The sequence below is a fragment of the Camellia sinensis genome, chromosome 3 (genome assembly GCF_055761805.1).
Source record: "Camellia sinensis isolate YWXY chromosome 3, ASM5576180v1, whole genome shotgun sequence".
Classification (NCBI taxonomy): Eukaryota; Viridiplantae; Streptophyta; class Magnoliopsida; order Ericales; family Theaceae; genus Camellia; species Camellia sinensis.
The window spans coordinates 204,148,557-204,166,487 of record NC_138963.1 but is presented as its reverse complement, the minus strand read 5'-3'; the positions used below and the strand labels follow the sequence as shown (position 1 = coordinate 204,166,487).

At 43.7% G+C, this 17,931-nt stretch overlaps 1 long non-coding RNA gene and 1 pseudogene across 1 annotated transcript in view; one reads left to right on the top strand and one right to left on the bottom strand.

Moving 5' to 3' along the window:
- Positions 1-1,412: 1,412 nt before the first annotated feature.
- Positions 1,413-17,931, bottom strand: part of LOC145821253 (uncharacterized) — a 49,765-nt gene continuing 33,246 nt past the window's right edge. Inside the window, exon 3 of the long non-coding RNA XR_014363277.1 lies at positions 1,413-1,631. This is a non-coding gene — a long non-coding RNA (uncharacterized LOC145821253). The remainder of the gene's footprint in view (positions 1,632-17,931) is intronic.
- Positions 2,534-17,931, top strand: part of LOC114281986 (subtilisin-like protease SBT1.6 pseudogene) — a 47,445-nt pseudogene continuing 32,047 nt past the window's right edge.

The window sequence follows — 17,931 nt, the reverse complement described above, 5'->3', positions numbered from 1 at the left end:
CCGTCCGGTTAAGCTGAGCTAGACTTGGCCGTAGGTGTATGGTAGGAAGTTAGGTTAGGCTTGTCTGACCCAATACTTATATTTTTTGGCCAAAAACATTTGTATTTTATTTATTTATTTTTGAATTTCAGTTTCAAAATTCAAAATAAATCTGTCCAGTTTTTTCCTCCACCCGAACAGGTTCATATCTATTGAATTCCACCCAAACAAATCTGTTTCTATTCTGAATAGGTTTCTACCTGTTGAAACCTGTTCTGAAAAACCACATGTTCTTCTATAAATAGCCTGTCAATCCAGCATTTCATTCATTCAATTTTCCCTGAGCATTTCGTCTTTCTTCTTCCATTTCCATGTTTTTGTTTTCTGCATCTGTCTACCATTTAATTTTAGGAAGAAAAAGAGAGAGTCACAGCATAGTTTTGGTTCTCCAAACCTGAGTTTGTAGTGCTGCAAACCAAGTAGTAGTCGTTGCATCCTGGGAAGTAGACGTTAAATCTCGAAAAACCGAGTGAGGGCGAAATCTACTTTAAGGAGATTATGTCCAACACAAGTCTCGACTTAGAATTTCTGTAAACAATTAATTCGGAATTTAATTTATTATTTTCTAGATTATTTATTTATGTTTTTTTATTTATTTTATTTATACATTTAATTTACACACACAACCACTGAAGTGCTAACAATCTCCACTACTTATGTAGAGGGTTAAAACAGAGCACCAAACAGGTACAATGTATTCCAATTGTCCATTGCTAAATTTTATCTATTTTATTCTCTCTATACATAATACACATTTGGAGCACACTAAAACACGCATTTTAAACACTAAAACACATTTTAACACACAATTTAGCTAATCTATTGGAACACCCACACATTCACTAAATTAATAAACAGTTCACACACAAAGTTGGACTCTAATTTTTTTATATATACACTTTATAACACTTTAATAGTTGTTTCGAGTAAAAAGAGATGCTAAATATCTTAAAAGTTGCATGTCAACTTCCCATTTTGTCAAGGCAACTAGGGTTTGTCCATTAAGGTGCTCCTACTAAAGCTTGCAAAGCAATAGCCCCTCAAAAAAAGTTAACAGCGTTGTTTATCTGCTCATGTATGTTAGATTCTGTTGCCATTACAAAATCTTAAGCCAGATAAAGTTTAATAGGTCAAGGTTCACTATGTTAGTTTTTTTCAAATTGAAAATTGATAATAAAAAATAAGAATAAAAAAGTTTAAACTTACAAAAGCTTTTTTTTTTTTAACTTTTTAGATAATCAATTTTTTTTAACTAGTTAAATTATTTTTACCTCATAAACAGAAATTACATTAAACATTCTAACAAAAATTCTTTTAACAAAAAGTTATAAATAGCTCAAACAAATTGCACCAAACAACAACAAAATCTTGGGTAAATTATATTTTCAACAACTGAATTTTAGTTCCATCGTATATTTTATTTGGGAGAATTACCATCCAACGATACTTTTAAAGAAAGAACACACCCGTCTGTCCATGGCATCCCAAAACAATAAATAAATAAAAATAAAAAGAAGACTAATTGCTTCTACAGTATATCAAGATACATTTCTTGTCTGACAAGTCCGGCCCTTGTGTGGAATACTATGAACCTGCAAGTAAACACACAAAACGTGTGAACATTATCTAATTTGGACTAAGGAAATTTTTTAATTGAAGAAAAGTTTTCTAGAAGAAGAAACGACTGGTAAGAAGAAGAAAAAATAATCAGCAAGAGATGTACTTTATGTAACATCCAGTTCTTGTAGCAAGAACTTGGTGTCCTCAATCATCGTGTCAAATCAATTGGCGATAAGAAGGGCTGCACTTATATTTTTTACGATATTTGACATCAAGCCCCGCAAGCCAGCACTCATAGGAAGTAGCATTATGTACCAACAATCCCTCCCTCACTATGATGCTTCTATAACTCGAACTCATGACAACTTAACTTTGATACCACTTGTCAGACTAAATTCCACCATCTCTCCTAAAACCAATTGGTGATAGGAAGGGTTTCACTTATGTTTTTTATGGCATTCGACATCACACTCCGTTAGTTTATTTTTAAAGCAGTCCTAGAGAATAAAAATTGTGTACCAACACAGTGCTCTATGTGGAAAGCTTTGTAGTGATCCTTCAATTATCAAATCCACTGGGGTTTGCTAGATCATGATTGGTCTAGGTACAATGGTGGTAACCTTTGGCCATCCAGCCTATGAAAAAGAAAGGAAAATTTTGGAAGTTATTATTCAAAAATCAAAACCAAATGTATTAAGGCTCACTTGTTTTTTCAAACAATTTATAAATAAATAAAAAAGAGGAGAGACAAATATGCTGATCATGCTAACACAAGCAACCATAAGAAGCACAGAAAATGTCAAAGCATGAGAAAATATGTGCACAAGTAAATTATTGAAAATCAAAGGAAAAATTTGGAAATTATTCCAAACAAAATCAGTAAAAAAAAAAGAAAAAAAAATGATGGACTAATATATTGATCAAGTTAACACAAGCAAGCAAGTGAACTACTTGAATGTCAAAGCATGCGAATATCTGTGGACAAGTACTTGAGATCAAAAATCAAAAGAGAAATAATATAAAATCAAAAGGGAGATGTCTTTGTAGTACTATAAATGGTTGCTCAAATTCTCAGTTTCTCATCAGCTCACCTACTAATCACCTTAGCTAGCCATGACCAACTCTTCTCACATTCTGATTTTGAACCTTGCATTGCCATGGCTAATAATGTTATTGCTACTGGGGGTGGTCAGCAATGCATCTTTAGAACCCAAACAATACCAGACATACATCATCCACATGGACCATTCACAGAAACCCACATCCTTCTCAACCTACGATTCATTGCACCGGTCCACCCTAAACTTGTTGTCTTCTTCTCCACTTGATGGTGAAGAAAAGCTGCTCTACACATACAACCATGTCATGCATGGGTTCAATGCCAGGCTCACACTCTCTCAACTCTTTGAACTTGAGAAATCCCCAGCTCATCGTGCCACCTATCAGGAGTCCTTTGGCAAACTCTTAACAACTCGAACCCCAAAGTTCCTAGGCCTAAAGCACAAAACTAGAGTCTGGCCAGCTTCATCGTACGACAAAAGCGTGATAATAGGAATATCGACACCAGAGTTTGGCCAGAGAGCGAGAGTTTTGCTGACATGGGGATGCCACCGATGCCAGAGAGATGGAAGGGCAAGTGTGAAAATGGCATAGCTTTTAGCCCTTCTGACTGCAACAGAAAGCTCATTGGAGCTCAATCTTTTAGCAGAGGACTCCTCGCGTCAGGTAAATAAATCTCCAAGGAAGACGACTTTGAATCAGCCAAAGACTACCACAGTCACGGGACTCACACGACATCCACAGCAACAGGTTCTTACGTACTTGGTGCTAGTCACTTTGGGTATGCCAGAGGCATAGCCAGAAGAGTAGCACCGAGTGCACACGTTGCCGTGTACAAAGTCCCCTGGTCAACAAGCACAGTTGAGATTGCAACCAGCGACGTGCTCGCTGGCATAGACCAAGCAATTGCCGACGGGGTAGACATCATGTCTTTGTCTTTGGCCTTGCCCAAAACACCTTTGTAGACACCCCATTTTTTACCGTTCTCAAGACTTGGACGTCATCATTTGAACACTCGATGATCATCCATGCTCGTGTTCGTTTTGAGTTTCTGAAAGTCTCGGCTGTGCGCCTTGCCTTGGAGCCTCTCAACTTGTCTGTTTTGTGCTTGGTTGTGGACCAAGAGCTTGTGGTTTTGTTTCTAAGGAAAAGGGGTGGCCTTTTGGCTAGCCCTCCAACCCATCGGCCAGGCCCCCTGCCCATCGACCATTCCTTCTTTCCATTGGCCATCAGTGGTGGCCGGTCGGCACCTTTATTGGCCGGTCAGCCATGTTTGTTGGCCGAGGCCTTTTTATTTGGTTTTGCAGATATTTTGTTGCCAGTTGTGCCAGCTGGTGAGTACAGAACTCATCCTCCATACACGTGTATGGAGGGATTGTAACAAGCCTCAAGCTTGTTCAACAAGCTTGAGACTTGGATTTCTATAAGAGGGGAGGTCCCTCTCCCTTTCCAGAGGTTCTGAAAATTTTCATTAGATCAAATATATATCTCTCTCTCAAGAACTCTCTCTCTATATATATATATTGCTTGAAAGTGAGTGTTCTTCACACAGTTTGCCTACAACCCCTTAGCCAAACCTCTTGACCTTGGAGCTGAGATTCCATAGGACTTGTTTTAGCATTCGAACATTGGTTTTGGCTCAGAAAAGCTACTGGTTTTGTTGTTCTTCAAGGGTGAGTTCCATATCCTCTTTTAAGCTTTGTTTTGCTTGAGTATTTAGCCATTTTTGCATGCTTTTTTTGGCTTAACTTTAAACTGCAAAAAGCTTCATTTTCAAGTGTTTGAAATTTTTGTTTAAGGCCTCTTTGGAGTTGGGGTGGTCTACCCCCTTTCGTGCCTTATTTTGCTTTGTTTTGTATCATCTCTTTAGGCCTTTGAGATCACCTTCTCTTGGCCTTTTAACCACTGAATTCCAAAGGAATTTCAGTGGTGGAAAGTGTGTTTTGAGGCTCCAAATAGGTGGGGGTGGTCCCCCCCATTTTGTATCTTGTTTGCTTGTGTTGATGGCTCATCAAAGTAGCATGTTTTTTTACCTCCTTGAGGCTCCATTTCAGCATGTCTTAGGCCTTATTTTAGCATGCCTTAGCTTTGTTTTTGTTTGGTTCGATTGCCTCTTGCTTGCTCATTGCACTTGTAGTGCAATTCCACTCACTAGCTTAACATGCACCATGCTTTGGACCATCATTCTAGCATGATTTTGGCTCAACTCCAGCAAGCTCTTACTCATGTTTTGCCATACTTAAGCTCTTTTTTAAGTTGTTTTGGTCATGCATGCCTTGCTTTGTATAGCCATAGTGCATTCTTGCTCACTAACTTTGAGTTTCCAAGTCACTAGCATGCATTGCTTGGGCCATTTGCATGATTTAGAATCAATTGGTATATGATTTCAGAGCATGTTTCATTGTCATACACTCACATATGTGTAGACACCCCATTTTTGACCGTCCTCAAGACTTGGACGTCATCGTTTGAACACTCGATAATCATCCATGTTCGTGTTCGTTTTGAGTTCCCGAAGGTCTCGGCCGCTCGCCTTGCCTCAGGATCTCTTAACTCGCCTGTTTTGTGCTTGGTCGTGGACCAAGAACTTGTTTGTTTTTGCTTCTGAGGGCAGAGAATGGCTTGTTAGCCATCCTCACACCTCACCGGCCTTGGCTTGAGGCCACTGGCCCTGTTTTGTTACTACCGGCCATTAGTGAGGTCGGTCGGCATTGTTTTTGGTCGGCCGGCCGTTTATTTGGTCAATCAGCCATATTTTCTAGTCAGGACTTCTTTTTTACCTTTTTCAGGCATTTTGCATGCCAGCTGTGCCAGCTGGAGCACACATACCTGTCCTCCATACACGTGTATGGAGGATTTGCACCCTTTTGCTCTAGGCTTCTTGAGGAAGCTTGAACCCCTTGCCTTAGCTTCCCCAAGAAGTTCAGACCTTTGCCTTAGCTTCCCCAAGAAGCTTGAACCTTTGTTCTAGCTTCTGGAGAAAGCTTGACCCCTTTGTCTTAGCTTCTCCAAGAAGCTTAGGCCCTTTTTGTTCTATAAAAGAGGGCGTCCCTCCTCTTTTAGAAGGGTTAAACAAAAAATAAAAGATATATATCAGAGATATATACCACACATGCCACCCTCTCTCTATATCGCCCCCTCTCTCTAGATTGTGTGTGTATTAGTGTTCAAAAGTGTGTTTTTGTTCTTATTTTTGCACTAAAGCACCTAGTGTTACACTATACCTTGGCTATTGAGGTGTTGAGAGGTTGTTCTTGGAGTTTTAAGTTGGTTTTGATCAGAAAGAGGGGGGCTGAAATTGCTGTTCTTGAAGTGTTCTTCAAGGGTGAACACTATTGCTTTATATTTCTCATTTTTGCACTGCTTTTAGCCTATCTTGCATGCTGTTTTGAGCTTAGTGTATAACTGATAAAAGTTCTGTATTTTCATGCTTGAGATGTTTGTTTAAGGTCATTTTGGTGTTGGTTGTCGTCCTCCCCCTCCTAGGTCTTGTTTGGCCTCTTTTTGTGCCTTCTTTGTTGAGCTTTGGAACTTTCGTGTATTGGCCTTCTCACCACTAAAATCCAAAGGATTTTTAGTGGTGGTGAAGTGGTTTTGAGGTCTTGTATAGGGAAGGGACACCCTTCTCCCTCTGTGTCTCATATGCTTGTGTTTTTGGCTCATAAGGGTAACATGCATGCTTAGTCGATTTTGGCTCCATCTCAGTGGGTATTTAGTGATAATTGGTCATGGTTTACCTCTGTTTTAGATTTGTTTGTTGACCCCTTGCATGCACTATACACTTGCCTTGCATTCCTCTATTTTGCTTAGAAATACATCATGCATTTAGACCACCATGCTTGCATGTTTTGACTTAGCTTTGTGAATTTTTTAGTCATGTTTTAATGTGTTTAAGGTCTGTTTGGTGTCCTTTTGGTCATGCTTACATCGCTTTGTATAGCCACCATGCATTCTAGTTTGTTAGCCCCGGGTGTGTGAGTCATTAGCATGCATTACTTTGACCTTTCTCATGATTTGGCATCACTTGAGATCATATTTCAGTCCATGCTTCATGCTCGTATGCTCGCATTTTCCACCCCCTTTAATGCTTTGAAGGGTTGTTCTTTGGTGCCTTAAAATGGGTCATTGTGCATGTCTATTTGTTTAAGTCTTTGGGCTGCCATATCAGTGGGTTTTGGGGGTCCTTTTGGCGTATTATAACTCTGTTTTTCTTTGAATGATCCATGCCATGTGTGGTTGGGGTGGTTGTAGCGGAGTGCCCTCTTTGTGGCCTTGAATGCCCCTTTGTTTTTCACCCATTTCTTCGCATATTTTGGCCATGATCCATGCATGCTCTAGCCTCGTTTTGGTCTGCCCGGAGACTGTTTTAAGTCATTTTGACCCTTTGAGGCTTGGTTGACACGGCCATGGTTTGAACCCCTTTGTTAGTTTTGGGTTTTGGGCTTTGTTGCATGCCTTACTTGCATGGTTAGGTTGATTTGGCATCATCCTTTATACATTTTCAGAGCTTGTCATGCTTGTGATTTGTCCATGTTTGTCTCTTCTTAATGTGTTTAAGAGTCGACTCTTTTTATGCCTAAGTGTTGGATCTTTGCATGTGCATATTTGAAGGTGTTTTGTCCATCATTTCCATGCACTTTGGCCACTGTTTTGGGGCATGGCTGAGGCCTCCCATTTCGGTTTAAGTCCACCCTTGTACATGGTTGCATGTTTGGCATGTTGCATCTTGTTACATCATTTGCATGCTTGCATTATATCATGTTTGCATGTTCTTGTTACATTAGCTTAGCTTGCATGTTAGGTCGCGTTGCATTGTATGTTGCATGCTTAGCACATTTTACATTTGCTTGTTTAGGTTGCATTGCATTTGGCATGCTTTGCTAACTTAGCCCCATATTGCATACCTGAACCATTTTGCATATTTGAGCCATATTGCATACATGCGTTACATTGTGTTTGGTTTGGGGTGTCAAACCAAACATGAGGTATGAGGTGTGTTCGTACTTAAAGTGACGAAATACGCCTCAATCCTCGATCGTTGACACTCTTGATCCCGACATGATAGAGTGTGTAGCATTCATTTGTTTTCGTTGCATTCATTTTACATTGATTTGCAAACTTGGCACTCTTGGCCATCATGCGTCGAAATACGTGATTGGTGGCCCAAGGACCGAGAGCCATGCTCCCTTGAGTTCATTGCATGATAGGGAGAGTGGCTATGCACACATTGCCTTGAAAATACCTTGCCATGCACTGTCTGTCCTCTGTTGCAGCAAAACCAGTATTCTGCAGGAAGAAATGGCCAATCGGCAATCTTAAGTGCCGGCCGACCACAAAAGTCCAGCCGGTGGACCAACTTCTGGTCGGTTAGCATATTTCCATAGCCGGTGGTCAGATATCTCAGCCGGTGATATCCCATAATCATCAGGGAGTAATTCAGAAGCGTCCCAAGAATTTTCACAATTGTCAGAGGTGCAGAACAGTGCAAACAGAGGCAACAGAGGCATGGCAACGGGTTTCCAAGCGAGGCGATCGAGCATGCATCATCCAAGCATTCCAAGGCGGGGCTGCAGCGGCCTTCCTTTGTAACTAATTTGCTAATTAATTTAGGATTTTGTAATATTTAATTAGCTAGAGTAGTTAATTATTTATTTTTTTTGTATTATTTAATCGGACCCTCCGTCGAGAGGGCGAATTTGTAATAAGTATGCGTGCGTGTGTGAATGTCTTCCAACCCCACGTCTTTCTCCCTTTTATTGACTAGTTTTTGATGGTTAGTTTAGGACATGTTTCAATTAGCATACTTATGCTCGCATGTTTGCATCATTCATCTGTTTTGCATGCACCGGGCTCAGCGCATCATGCTAACTGCATTTTGTTTCAATTTCAACTTGAATACGTGTATCGAGTTGTCACATTTCACATGCCATTCTTAGGGTAGCCGAGCCTATCCTAGTTGCATTTTGCATGCGTTGCATTAGCCATTGCTAACATGAACTAGGATCATGCATGATTACTAACTAGTTTCTTGTTTTGGCTCGGAGTACTAGGTAAGCTTTTATGCTTTAGCATCCTTGCATGCGTGTGAGTGCTAACATGAAAGTATGCTTGCCATGAGGCTAATTGCTTAGTTGATTTTCTGCCTGAATGCCTGTGGGTGAAGGTTGGATTACTTGAATTGGATCAATTCATTGAAATTTGTGTTTTAGCCTACTCGAGAGTAGCAAACCTCAAACCATTTTCCAAACAAAACGGATATGCGATGCTTTGTTCCAAATTAGGCGATCTAGTCTATACTTGTGTGTTGTGCGCATCACATAGTAAATTCTAGCTAATTAACTGGAATAAGAACACATATGTTTTCAAAACAAAATATCATGCTTAGTACAGGCCGATCTTCGGATCGGGCGAGCGGGGGTGCTCATAGCTGACCTTCCCCAATCGTACCCAAGTTCCTGAGCCGAGGTAACTTTGGTGATGACAGACATGTGGCCTTAGGCAACGAGTCAGGGTTTTCTAAATTTCCCAAAAATAAGAACCGTGACAATTTCTGTCCGAACTGTAGCATGAGGCCCACAGGCGTGTCTACAGTTTCTGGCGACTCTGCTGAGGAGTGAGAGAACTTGACTCGAACTCATGATATTTTGTTTTGACTACACTCATGTGTTTCTTTGCATTGCATGTGCATTGGTGCGCCTAGGACATCGTGTTTTCCATCTGCTATTCCTGAACGGTTTGCCGGAGGCTCGCTTTGTTAAGCGTGCCATAAGGCTGACCGGTTACGGGCTCTGCCACGATGGGAACACAAATCTCGATTTTTACCGGGGCACCCTCTTTGACCATTCAACCTAGTGCATATTCAGAATCCATAGTGACCATTCCAAGCTAGGACAGGTTACTTACCCGATTATAGGTTGTTTGAAACCGCTGCGTGCGTAGTGAAACCCTAGCTCCTGACAAACATAGGACAGGGAAACCCTACCCCAACATAGGGGTGTTTTGGCTCTCACTTGTTTGCTATGTGCTTTTGGAGTACGTCTCTACAGGAATGCATGTATCAGTTCACAAGTTTGGGTATCAGGCCTGCGGGCATCAGTTCAGTATTTTGAGAATCAGTTATCTGCGGGTTTCAGATTCAGTTTTGGGGGCAGTGATTTGGGGAACAATGATCAGTATTTGAGAACAGTCTATTCAGTTTATCAACTGTGCGTTGTGATACCCAACTGAATGTTGTGTTTATTTAAGCCATTATGCTGTCCGTTTTCTGGTTGTTTATTTCCTTATTATTGCTTTATTTATCTTTTTGCTAGGTAGTTTAGCACAATTGCTTCCGACCAAGCAAATATTCCCCAAGCACTCTGGACTAGAGGTCGTCGACTCCATCGATCTGAGGATCTGGTAGACAGATAACCAGTGTTCTACTCTTTACCCCCGGTTGCTAGGCAGAGATCGAGAAAACGCAGTGTATCGGTACCGAGATTGCCAGATCAGTGGTCTTTGAACAGTCGGGTTGAGATTTCCGAGTCTACTACAGAGGCAGATACACCGGCAGTTCAGATAAATCGGGGTAGTATGTCAGGGATGGAAGACATGGTGCGCCAGCTCCAGGAGAGCATGAAGCCATGCAGGAGGACGTTGTTCGTCAAGCAAAATTTGCCAAACAGCAGGCCGTTGTTATGGCCCAACAGGCAGAGCTAATTACCCGGTTACAGCAGCAAACCAGAGCATCCACTTCACACCAGGCTCCTCCCCCAACAAGAGTCCGAATACCTGAGGAGACGGCGAATGTCCAGAATGCCCAAGAGGATATAGACATCCCAACGGGGCCGGCTCCACCCCCGATTCTACCTCAACTATCCAAGGCACCCACGCCTATCAATCAACCGGACTCTCCCTTTGAGTTTGAGGTGGACCCTACAGCATTGAAATTGAGCAAGCTTGAAAAGTTGTTCAAGAAGTCCCAAGAGGTAAAGTCCATCCCAGATATTGAGGACGGGTATACCGATGCGGCTGTGACGCTACCGGATCGGTTCAAGAGGCCACAAATCGACCGCTTTGACAGGTTCGGGGATCCCATGGTGCATCTACATTTGTTTTCGGACATACTAAGGTCGATGGGCCTCACCAGACTACAAAAGCTTTCATTGTTTGGCCGGACCCTGTCGGGTGTGGCGGCCATCTGGTACGCAAAATTGGAAGACGATGTCAAGCGAAACTGGGATGAGATGGCCGAGGCTTTCATTGCACAGTACTCCTATAACATGCAAATTGAGATTACAACCCGTGATCTCGAGACAACAAGGCAGGAGCCTAAGGAGAGCTTTTCTGAGTTCGTAACCCGGTGGAGGGCCAAGGCCTCAATGATGACCCTAAGGCCCACTGATAAAGATCAAATTCGGATGATTGTGTGCAATCTCCAGCCTAAGCTTATGCAGAAAATGATTGTCCTCCCCTTCTCCACCTTTTCAGATCTGCACAAGATGGGGGTACAAATCGAGGATGCTTTGAAGCAGGGCTTGATTGACAATGACAGAGAGCAGCCCAGAAAAACCTTCAACAACCGTAGTACGAATACAGGCACAAACAGTGCTGCAACTGCCAGATCTCAGGAAGTAAGCATGGTCACCACCAACATCCCAAGAACCCTTGCAGCTACGCCATTCACCGGTGCGTCCAGTAGTAGTTCGCAAACAGCCAGATACCCACCCAAAAGCCAAAGAACCTTCGCTCCACTATATATGCCCTTGTCCAACGCTCTGGGGGTTTTAATCAAAAAAGGGCACTTGAAGCCCCTAGAGCCGCGGCCATTGCCGGAATAACTCCCCCATTCCCATAACCCAGCCAAATACTGCTCGTTTCACCAACAGCATGGTCATGACACCAACCAGTGCTTCCGATTACGCCATGAGATTCAGGATCTCATTGATAATGGGGTGAACGTGCCTCCAGAGAAACCCAATGTCACAACCAACCCTCTCCCACCACACAACCAAGCTCCACCTCCTAAACGCATCAACTTTATCCAAACCGGGGTCATGTCATACGACCCCAGCATATATATCACCCCATCCCACCTACCCAAGCTGGAGGTGTTCCTTCCCGACAGCATAGACTTATGCATGTTGGACATCTCTCGAGCCCGACCCAAGCCAATGGTGGTGATCATCGAAGATGGAACAGGGATGATTTCGGAAGAAAGTAGGGTTGTTGGCTCAGAATCTAAGGGATTTGGGAGTTTTGCTGAGGAGGTATATAATCCGAGTGATTACATTGTGTCAGCAGGTCAAGCTGGGCCGAATCTAGAATTGCCAACAGGGGCAGAAATTTGTGTACTACAGGGGGGTGGATTTGGTCAGAAGATAGATGACTTAGCAGCTTTGGAAGGGGATATGGCCAACCTACAGTTTTTCGAAGAACAAAACTTGGCAGTCAGCTAGTTTGATTTTGAGGAGTCAACAGAGGCTACAGGGTGGCTTGAGGACCAACCAGATGTTGTTGAAGAATCTCAGCCGGGACAGGGTCTATCAGGAATAGGGACATCAGTTGTGGTCAGAAGGGCCGGGATCAGAATACATCGCTGGAGAGCGTCGGTGCCGAGAATTTCGCTCAGGATCTGGGCATTTTGAATGCAGGGATTGTTGAACAGCAAACTGTACTGACACAATTGGAACAAGAAGGAATCAAAGAGTCTAAGAGAATCAGAAAAGCCAAAGCCCCTGTGGGGACTAAAAGTGTTGTGTGCACAAGAACAGAGGATGCTGCGAGCATATGGGCAGAAGGTGCTGTGGGCACACAAACAGTTGTATCGGAGCCGGACAGGTGTCTGTCGGCTGTCGATGGAATGTGGTGGGAGGACGATGATCTATGTCTTGCCCACACGGATAAAAACTGGGGGAGCAATCAACCCGATGATACCTGGCATATTGGTGAAGTTGACCATATGACTAAGAGTGGGCGGTATTTCAAGCCCCCATATCTAGATCAGCTAGAGGCGTCCGGGAAGGACAAGGAGGCGGAGAAACAGAATGAGAAGCTACTTGAAGACGAGGTCGTGCTCAAACAGTTAAAAAAGATACAAGCAGACATCTCTATCTGGGGACTGCTTATGGCATCACGTGTTCATCGACAGGCCGTCCTATCGGCAATGGATAAGGCCAAGCTCTCAATAGAAACCACGCCGGAACAACTGGTGGGATTGGTCTTTCCGGGAGAAGCTTCCCCGATGTTGACCTTCTCCGACAAAGAATTGCCACCCGAGGGTGCGAATCACAACAAGCCACTCTACATCTCTGTGGAGTGTAACCGATGGTTCTTGTTGATACCGGATCCGCCATCAATGTGTGCCCGGCGAGGACAGCCTATGCAATCGGGTTGAAACCCACAGACTTTGCGCCAACTACCCAGGTGATAAGGGCGTATGATAACACAAGTAGAGAGGTGAAGGGGACCGTGCAAATTCAAACTAAGGTTGGTTCGGGACAACATGAGATAGACTTTCTTGTCCTGGAAGTTCCTGCAACCTTCAATCTACTCTTGGGGCGACCGTGGTTGCACCATGTCAAGGCAGTCTCTTCCACCTTGCATCAGATGTTGAAGTACCCTCACGGGAAGGGGGTAGCTATAGTTTTTGGAAACTCATCAATCCATCCACCACCGAAGGTATCTACACCAGTCTTGGAAATCGAGCACGGCACGGAGGATGTGTTCTTATCAAGGTTTACTCTGGTTGAGGCTCGAGTCGTGCAAAACATCTTGGCTGTTGATGAGGGGGTGTATGTTAGCGCACAATCAATATACCTCATGAACAAGCTTCAACACATCCCCGAGATGGGATTGGGAAAGAGCGGCCGGAAGGGCAGTGCAGTATCGGCCGAAGTGCCGCACAACCCACATACCTTTGGCTTGGGTTATCTGCCCACCGAAGAGGATTAGGTAAGGAAAGGTAAGGAGATGGCTGGGAGAGCTAGAGCGAAAAAGGCAGGGAAGCCATATGAGTTAATGCACCGACCCATTCAGGGTATCCTAAACAAACGCTTTGTCCGGGAGGGAGAGGATTTTCCGTTCTGCGGTTTCCCAAAGCCATGGTTGAATGCGGAGAGGAAGCACATGCTAGGTTTTGAGATCTTCTTCGACCTATAGTTATCCAGGGATGATGTTGTTGAGGAGCAGACAGACCCATCAGCTAAGGTTGAGCAGAGTAAAAATGTGGATTCCGAGAGCGCTGAAATTGAAATGGGGGTAGCACTGGCTTGTCTACTTTCAGATCCTCCGATCGAATAGAAGTGCTTGGGGGATAACTTCTCGGTGTCCATGATTGGGAATGAAACGGTTGCGAACCTACCGTCAAACATTTTGAATGCATCCATCGCAACCTCTCTCATCTGGCAGTATGAGGAGGGATTTTTATCAAGCAGCACCGGGTCAGGTAGTGAGCCGGAATCTGATTCCACCGAGTTTGTTGAGTCAAAATCAGGTTCCAGCTCGACTGAGTCTGAGTCCGATATTCCTGGGAGTGATAACCCGAATGCCACAGTCCTGTTTAGGTCGTCTTTTTCTTTCTCTTTTAAGTCTGTTGTAACAGAAGAATCGGACGATTTGGAAATGCTTAATGAGAATGGAATAGCTGTGGTTTCTGAGTACTTTTCTGTGCCTTTGATTCATTGTATTAATCAGGACTTTCAAAATTTCGATGAAAACAACGAGGAAGAAATTCCTCCGGTTTTACAGCGTCTAATTGATCAAGAGCAGGAGAGATTTGTTAAACCTTTAGTTGATGAAATCACTACTGTTAATGTTGGTACTGAGGAGGACCCGCGGCTGGTCCAGATCGAGTCCATGTTGTCATCGGAGGAACGCGAGCACTTAGTCGCTTTATTAAAAGACTTCAAAGATGTTTTTGCGTGGTCCTATGAAAACATGCCTGGAATCGATCCTGAGATTGTACAGCACCGGATCCCTCTTGACCTAGAGGCCCGACCCGTTAAACAGAAACTCAGAAGGATCCACCCGGACTGGGCCCTCAAGATTAAAGAAGAGGTAACCAAGCAAATTGACGCAGGGTTCCTGCTGATATCTGAATACCCAACTTGGTTGGCCAACATCGTTCCAGTGCCGAAGAAGGATGGCAAGATCCAAGTATGCGTGGATTTCAGGGATTTGAACAGAGCCAGTCCGAAGGACAACTTTCCCCTACCACATATTGATGAGCTAGTGGACTTCACAGCGGGGCATGCTTTGCTTTCGTTCATAGATGGATTCTCGAGCTATAATCAGATAGTGATGGCACCTGAAGACCGGGAGAAGACTGCTTTCAACCCTCCCTGGGGGACTTACTGTTACAGGGTGATGCCATTTGGGTTGAAGAACGCTGGAGCTACATATCAACGGGCCGCGACCACAATATTGCACGACATGATCCACAAATAGGTTAAGGTGTATGTGAACGACATGATTGTCAAGTCCAAAAAAAGAGAGGGCCACTACGCCGCCTTGCAAAATTTTTTCTACAGGATCAGAGAATTTCGGTTGCGACTGAATCCTCAGAAGTGTACGTTTGGTGTTACAGGAGGGAAAATGCTAGGGTTTCAGATTACACAGAGAGGTATCGAAGTCGACCCTTCCAAAATCAAGGCTATCTTAGAAATGCCACCACCAAGGGCTGAAAAGGATGTGCGAGGCTTTCTGGGTAAAGTGCAATTCATAAGACGGTTTATCTCAAAATTAACCTTGACTTGTGAACCACTTTTTGGTCTCCTGAAGAAAGAAAAGAAGTTCCAATGGGACGGTCAATGCCAAGCTGCTTTTGAACAGATCAAGGAATACTTACAGAACCCACCCGTGTTGTCACCGCCCAAGCTAGGGAAACCGTTGATTTTGTATCTTTCAGTGACTGAGACTACAATGGGCTGCATGCTCGCACAAGAGTCTGAGGACAAGGTGGAGAGGGCTATCTACTATCTGAGCAAGAAGATGTTGGAGTATGAAACCCGCTACACACCGTTGGAAAAGGCTTGCTTAGCCTTGGTATGGGCTACCAAGAAGCTGCGGCACTACGTGTTAGCTCACTCTGTAATGTTAGTTTCAAGATTAGATCCCATCAAATATCTCTTCGAGAAATCGGCACTTACGAGTAGGCTAGCTCGTTGGTTGCTTTTGCTTTCCGAATTCAATCTGAAATATGTGACGCGCAAGTCAGTCAAGGGAAGAGCGGTAGCGGAGTTCTTAGCTGATCATCCAGTGGAAGGAGGTGAAGCAGTTGAGTACTTATTCCCAGATAAGGCCATTTTGCATATCAAAGACGAAACTTGGATGATGTACTTTGACGGAGTGTCAAACCAATACGGGTATGGAATAGGGGTGTTGCTGATAGCACCCGACAATTCCCGTATTCCTCTAGCCTTCAAACTCCGATTCAAAGTCTCGAACAACAAAGCAGAATATAAAGCATGCATTGTTGGTTTAGAAGCAGCCCTGGAACTAGGGACGAAACGGTTGGACGTCATTGGGTACTCGAACCTTGTTGTATCCTAGGCTAAAGGAGATTGGAAAGTCAAAGAAGAAAAGATGATAATGTATCACCAGACCTTGGACTTGTTAATTCCTCGATTTGAGAAACTAAACTTTGCTCATCTGCTAAGAGAAAATAACAAGTTCGCAGATTCACTAGCAACTCTATCTTCCATGATAGACATCCCTTTTGGAGTCCAGATACGTCCGATCATCATGGACCAAAAATTTGCGCTGGCCTACAAATCGATTACTGCTATAGATGAGGTTCAAGATGAGAACCCCTGGTACTACGATGTCTGGAACTTCTTGGAAAAAGAGGCGTATCCACCAGGGGCAAATGCCAAGGATAAAAGGGCAATCAGAAAAATGGCTGCTCAATTCATCATCTGCAGAGGAAAACTGTATTAGAGAGGTCATCTGGAAATGTATAAGCTGTGCATTGAGGCTGAAGAATCAAAGCGCCTAATGGAGGCCATCCATGGAGGAGAATGCGGAGCACACGTGAACGGGGTAATGCTAGCCCGAAAGATCCTCAAACAGGGTTACTACTGGTCCACCATGGAGGAGGATTGTATTGGCTTTGTTCGGCGATGCCACAAATGTAATATCCATGCAAACCGCATGAATATCCCGCCGTCAAAGCTGTACAATATGACTTCGCCATGGCCATTTTCAGTTTGGGGAATCGATGTGATCGGGGCTGTCACTCCAAAAGGGTCCAATGGGCATGAGTTCATTCTGGTCGCGATAGACTACTTCACAAAGTGGGTTGAGGCCCAATCTTATGTAGTGTTGAAGGCTTCACATGTCGCGAAGTTTATCAGGAACAACATCATCTGTCGTTATGGGGTCCCAAACGAGATTGTCTCAGCTAATGGTTCCCACTTCACGAAAGAAGTGATTAACTTGTTGGAGAAATACAACGTGGCTTTTCATAAGTCGTCCACATACCGGCCTCAGACCAATGGAGCAGTTGAGGCCGCCAACAAGAACATCAAGCGTATTTTACAAAAGATGGTGGAAACCTACCGGGACTGGCCAGATAAGATGCCATTTGCTTTGTGAGGCTATCGGACCTCAATTAGAACATCTACTGGAGCGACTCCGTATTCGTTGGTTTATGGGATGGAGGCCGTTCTACCTATCAAAATTGAGGCTCCATCATTACGAGTACTGGCTGAGTGTCAGATAGCCGAAGCAAATTGACAGCAGAGCAAATTTGAAGAACTCATGCTCTTTGATGAAAGAAGACTGAAAGCACTGTACCATGTTCAAGGTTATCAGCGCAGAATTGCCAGGGCTTTCAACAAAAAGGTTAAGTCCCGGAATTTGAAATAAGGAGATTTGGTGTTCAAAGACAACCGAGCCCCCATCCATGACCCTAGGGGCAAGTTCAGACCCAATTGGACTGGTCCCTACATCATTAAGTCTATTTGGTCGGGAGGAGCTGTCGTTCTGATGGACCTAGATGGCCTAGAGTTCTCACAATCGATCAACATGGACAAGTTGAAGAAATATTACCTTTGAGAGGCTCGCTAGGCCGAAAATCCGAAAGGGCGACCTAGGCAAAAGTTAGAGCATAAAAAATTTGAAATTATAAAAACTGAGCTCGCAAGGTTGAAAACCCGCAAAGGGCCTTAGCAAAAGTTAGAGCGTAAAAGGTAAGGGTCAATACACGAGTGAACCTGAGCCTGAACTACGTAAGGCTTGATTCCCATTTTTGGGATACGTAGGCAACTTCATCCTGAAGTTCAGCCATAAACA